The sequence below is a fragment of the Crassostrea angulata genome, chromosome 1 (assembly GCF_025612915.1).
Source record: "Crassostrea angulata isolate pt1a10 chromosome 1, ASM2561291v2, whole genome shotgun sequence".
In the NCBI taxonomy this organism is placed as follows: Eukaryota; Metazoa; Mollusca; class Bivalvia; order Ostreida; family Ostreidae; genus Magallana; species Magallana angulata.
In genome coordinates this window covers 23,162,770-23,168,769 of record NC_069111.1, presented here as the reverse complement: position 1 = coordinate 23,168,769, position 6,000 = coordinate 23,162,770, and the positions used below count along the sequence as shown (strand labels likewise).

The window sequence follows — 6,000 nt, the reverse complement described above, 5'->3', positions numbered from 1 at the left end:
TAACACTTTACACAAAGCTAAAATTATACTCTGTCCCAAGATATTTTGGATTTACATTTGGCTTAATTGCTTGATATTTATAAATACCTCAGGATTCAAACGATGTTCATTCAAAAGTATGAAAAATTTCCAAGATTTCTCAGTCAAAACGCCCCTGTTAGCTTATCAGGTTTCAATACAATGCTAAAAAAATGTGATGTCTACGGAGATTTTGTATTGCAGCAAACCCGGATGATAACGTTGAAATATTGCGCGATGTATTCCGAGTGTATTCCGAATGGAGAAAAGATGTAAACATTCCCCATTATAAATCTCCGTAAGGAATCTGTTTTCGTTCCTGTGAATTTTTCCGAGTGAAAGATGATAATGTGTCAATGAAATTATCTTGGAAAATATCCTTTTCAACTATTTCAATTGCAATTCTTTCACAGGTAAGTGTATTTTTATTAAAAATCGTCCAAATGCGCTGCATAAATATCTTGGGACAGACCAATTTTTTTTAAATATATATAACAACCCCACAAATTTCTGTAAACAGTCAGTGACAAACCTTATGAGTATAAGGTTCCTTGCCCAAGACCAAATATAGTTACAGGGTAAAATCTGGCGAATGTTGAGTACATCACTTTTTAACAATATTCAAGAACAATCGGAATGGTTTAAATGCTGCATAATGAATGCAACCATAGTTGTTTTATCCATCTGAATCAAAAACCATATAACTTGATGATTGATCTTTGCTCGAATTTAGGGTAATTCTGACCCATGACACAATCATAACTAAAATCGAACTAAAATGTTCGATTTTTTTATTAACTTTTTTGTATTAGTCAAAATTGTCCCATTCAACGTATGCCTGCGATACATAATGAACTCGTCCTGCACTTTTCGCCATGACGTTAATCAATCAAATTGCGTTCTTGGTTACCCCGTTCTGGAAAATTATATTCCATTTTCTTGTCAGAGTTTGCTCTTTGCTAGCTTCTGTCTATCAAAACTAAGAAAATAAAGAAACGAATTGCCTTATTTCATTTATTCTGCATTTGTCAAATCTTAAATTCTATGTTTAATCTAAGTACAGATTGCAATTGTATCACTAAACACCAACGCCATTTCTACACAAACGACATACATGTAACCACAATTTTATAAGTTTCCAAAGATCTCAAAATTCCTATATTTCAGTTTTTATCTAAAGGTATCGGGATTGCAGATCTACCTATATCTGCAATTTATGCGTGGTTTGCTTTGCGTCCATGTCTTCCAGAATCGCTGCAAAAGGTTCCAATGCATTACACGTACTAAGATATCTTTAGATTGAAAATTCCTATTGTGGATCACATAAGTCAAAAATATGAAAGAAAATAACAAAAATAGAAACTTTTGTCATTACTCTTACCAAAATAGCAGATGCTTTACACAAATGAATAGTAAAGTGTGATTAATATACATGTAGCTTTTTTTCAATCAAATGTTAGAATTGTAAAGGGGCACACAGATTGGTATTTTGATTAGTATACCAATTAATTTTAATTAAGAAAAACCGTAGATCTTTTATCAGAAAAAAAAAATTTAAAAGGTAAAAATGTTTCACACAAAGATGAAGTTAATTTGTAATTATCATAAATCAATGCTGGGAAGGTAATTTACAGTCGGCATAGTATTTTTAACACATATATCATAAATCAATGCAGGGAAGGTAATTATCAGTCGGCATAACAAATATTTTTATTTTTAACACATATGGTCTGGAATTAGCAAATCAAGCGATATGAATTATACTTATGAACAAGAATATTTGTTTGAAGAATATTCGAGAAACATTTAACATAATGAAAAACATCACCTAAAGCCAGACATGTCTGTAGACTTGAACTTCATTGCATTTTGTAGGTTATATGTAGGCTAAAAACCCATTACATTTTTTAGTAGGTCAATTCAGTAATCTGGTTATACAGAGAAAGGAAAACTGTGCTCTGTATGTAAAATCAAAAGGAAATCAAAGTACTGAAAGTACTGATAGGCGGAAGCATGATTGCAAGTTGTCAATGTAATAGTGTTATAACTATTTTCTTTTTAAGAATTGGTTTGATAACAGAAAACACTATTCTAATGTGTCAATTAAGGTATATACATGTAGTAAATGTGGAAATACTCAGTTACTGCACCAGATTAGTCGGGATCATGCCTTAAATAAAGATTAGATGAGAAAAGCAATTTTAATATCAAAACATCTATTTTGTGAAGTACATTCGTATAACAATTGATATTTATATGCAAGCTGAATTACAGGAATACATTTTCATTCATTATGCCAATTTATTAAAAATAGTCATTTTGACATCAAAATGATGAAAGAGTATTATAGTATTAGAATTTAGGAAACTGAACTTCTGAGACTGCAGTATTTTATTCTTTACAATAATGTTTCACCAATATACAGAAGTTACATTTGTACATCACTTGATTACAGTATTTTACACAATCAAGTAATCTGTGTGTCACTTTGCTCACCTGAGAAGCAAAAGCCATTGAGAAATCAGCTTTATAGAATAATAAACAAAATATATGGACAATGTGTAGTAAAAAAAGGTAATCAATAAAGAGATTTTGAAGTTTTCTTAATATATTCTCAAGTTTAACAGTAACAGGTTGATTTCAAAGTCATTTTATATGTGGAGAATTGCAGACCTCTAAATGATCCTCAGATTGCAGTTCATACATTTTGTTGACAAATGTTTAAAACTTAGAAAGAATGTATTTACTTACTGTACTATACACCATACATATATTTAACAAAGATCAAACATATATGCAAATGTTGAGAATTACAATACATGTACAATGTAAAAGCCAAGTAATTTATGGATAACTATAGATTGATATTCAATAGTGTACAAATTATGTGTCCTTTACAATTGCTCAATGTTGTACTGTCAAATCACAGGTCTCTAGTACTGAAGACATTTGAACTTTGAACTTTTAAGTTTTTATTTTAATACTAATGGAATCTTCAAGAGAAATTCCCCCCCCCCCCATTACAGAACATAGACTTCTAAAGAATCCCTTTATAGCTGCATGCTATAATTGTGTTTTTGGAAAGTGTGTAATCCTAGAGAGTGCCATTTGTGGTATCAACAATTTCAATTAACTAGTGTTGTCTTGCATCCATTATACCAATGACAGCTGTCTTTTTCAGCAGGATATTCTAAAATGTGTTGATGAAAATGAATAATGGATATGTTATCAAGCAATATTTCAATACAATATACTTGACCTCCAATGAAGAAAACATGGATTTGAAAATAAAATTAATCTATAAAATATTTTGAATTTATGTGTGTTTTACCTTAAATAATTTATTTTTAAAAGTATACATGTATTTTGCAAATAAAGGATGAAATATATAAGAAGATCACACAATATGAATTATCAATATTTGTAAGGTTATTTGGGTATATTACATACAAGTAATGGAAAATGTAGTGATTGAACTGTAAATGAAAGTTTAATATTTTTTCCCCCCAAAATTCCTCAGTTTATAATTGCATTTAGAACAAGAATATGTACTTAATCATTAAAGATATGACAACAAGATATTGTATTTGTGAGTCAATGCTCACTAGTGATACCCCTGCTCTGATGTGTATACAAAAAAGCATAGTTAACATTACATGTAAGGGAAGGTGACATCAAATATTTTGAAAAATGAATCCTACCGTATGGCATGCCTTTACAAAGACTGAGTTAAAATTTCAAGCATCTGCGATTGTTGCTGAGATATCTTTGACAAAATTTGTGTTATAGACAAACAGACACACAAGGGTAAAACAATATACCCCTCTCCTTCCGAACATGGGTATAACTAGTTCATACTTAAACAAGAAAACCACGGGGAATATTGTAATGAAATTTAGTTGTACAGTGTATTTACTAACCTTGAAAATGGTGTTAAGGCCATTAAGATGAGGATTCCAGCATATATAAGAGGCCGGCCCTGCTTCCATTTAGAAGTTGCAAATGTGCAATGTTTGTCCCTCTTTAAAAGTGCTGAACTGGGAAGCCAACACCGCATTTACAGCATCCGTCTTTTTCTTTGTTTTGCTTGAATTTTGCTGTGCGCCCAAATTTAGCAACTCTCACCTTCACCAGAAATGAAGAATGATGTTGGGCTCTCATTGTTTCCTCTTGTCAGTTAATGTTAATCAGTTTCTTGACATTCATCTGAAAGATCATATACATATAGAACAAATAGATATATGTTAGGTTATTACCTATAATCATTGTCAGGTGTATAATTTGAGTCTTTTTGGAATTGCAATTAATCATGAACATGGTAGATCAAAGATATACCGGTATATAGTCAAAGTTCTCATGAATTTAAAATTGTAAAAAAGGATGCAGTCATCAAAATTATCACATAAATTATGACGTAGAGAAATTTCCATAGGAAATCTTACTAGTCACTTTCATTATAGAGTAATGATGACGTAATTCTGAGATACAAGTAAATACGGTAGGTAAAAGGATAAATCATGTTAATTCCTTTTAAATGTTCAATCAAATATCTTTGTAATAGCCTATCTGGAATATTTATGATATCAACCAATTAATTGCATCTTGAATGATACTTAAAGCTGTATTTGAGATATATTTTAGAGAAAATCCATTTGCATTATTCAAGAGTCATTTTAAAACCAAGCTGAATATTGTAATTTTTTGTAATTAAGCAAAAAATGAATGAACCCTGTATCATACAGTGCAGTTCGTAACGTATTATAAAATCACTATATGAACTTACATGTATAAAGAGGAAACTTTATCTTCCGTTATATGCGATTCCATTGTGCTAAATTTTAATCTTTAAAGAAATCATATAGGCCTCGCCTTGTACAGTATTCATAACTATAGACCGACATTTCAGAATTAACGATGAATGCCTAACACAAAAAACATAAATTCTTTCATAAAATTTATGTACTTATCAGAGATTTCTCTGATTCTAATTCCCGCTTTTACACTGTGACATGTTTCTTCCGCACGTCACAATATACAAGCGGGGATTAGGGTCAGAAGAATTTCGAATTAAGAAAGTACCAGCTCCTCGATCAAGAAAACGTTATCACCATTATTGTAACACGAAAATTTAAAATGATGAAAAAAATGTTTATACAATGGGAAATAACACATTAGTTACCTAACTTACCTTACTATGTCGAAGATGGGCAGTCACCAGTTGTTCTCAACGTGGGTTTGTTGACAAAATTTTTACACTGCATATGCAGTATTGTCTGATATTACTACGCGAAAAATTGGTATGTTTACAAGTAATTTATATACATGGTAGCATTCTAATAATCTTTTTTAAAAAGATTTATACACACTGTTGTTTAAAAAAAAAAAAAGCATTCAGTACCTGTTTCCCTATCAATTTTTCCTTTTGTACTCATAACCACACAATTTCAAATTGAACTATATTTTCCCTCGCAATTTCATCTACAGGCATCAGACTCCGTGCTTATCCTTTGTTTATGTAGCATACCATCGCGAGAGTTATCGTTCGTTCCTGTACTATAAAAAACGTAAACTCATAGATCTACCAATAGCTATCTTTGCTAAAGGCAGTTTCAATGGATAATTAAAAACGATGAAGTAAAAAGTTTGAGACATACCACAGTTCTATTATCAAAAACGATGTTTAAACGGGGGTCGAACAGTCGGGGGGGGGGGGGGAGTAAAGAGTTGTATGCCCTTAGTTTAAATAACATCAGATAGAGCTACCATGAAAAAGGGCAGGAATTTGACCTTTGACGTAGAAGGTCATGAAAGCAATTGCAATAGGCGCTTCCGCCTAAAAATCGGGGCTGCGTTCAAGATCCTAGCAGCTAGCCTAGTCACTACTGTATACAGGTAAATATTTGCCCCCCTTTTATTTTCGCCCCTTTCACCCTCGTTGTCAGTGGGCAATTTTAAGACTGGGCGAATTCCAATGTTCCAAGT

General features: G+C 31.6%; 1 long non-coding RNA gene across 1 annotated transcript; it reads right to left on the bottom strand.

Moving 5' to 3' along the window:
• Positions 1–3,094: 3,094 nt before the first annotated feature.
• On the bottom strand, positions 3,095–5,446 carry LOC128181126 (uncharacterized). The gene is made up of 3 exons (XR_008243292.1): positions 5,207–5,446; positions 3,939–4,224; positions 3,095–3,208 (listed from the first exon to the last, which is right to left on the bottom strand). It is a non-coding gene; the product is annotated as an uncharacterized LOC128181126 (long non-coding RNA).
• Between the last annotated feature and the right edge of the window lie 554 nt (positions 5,447–6,000).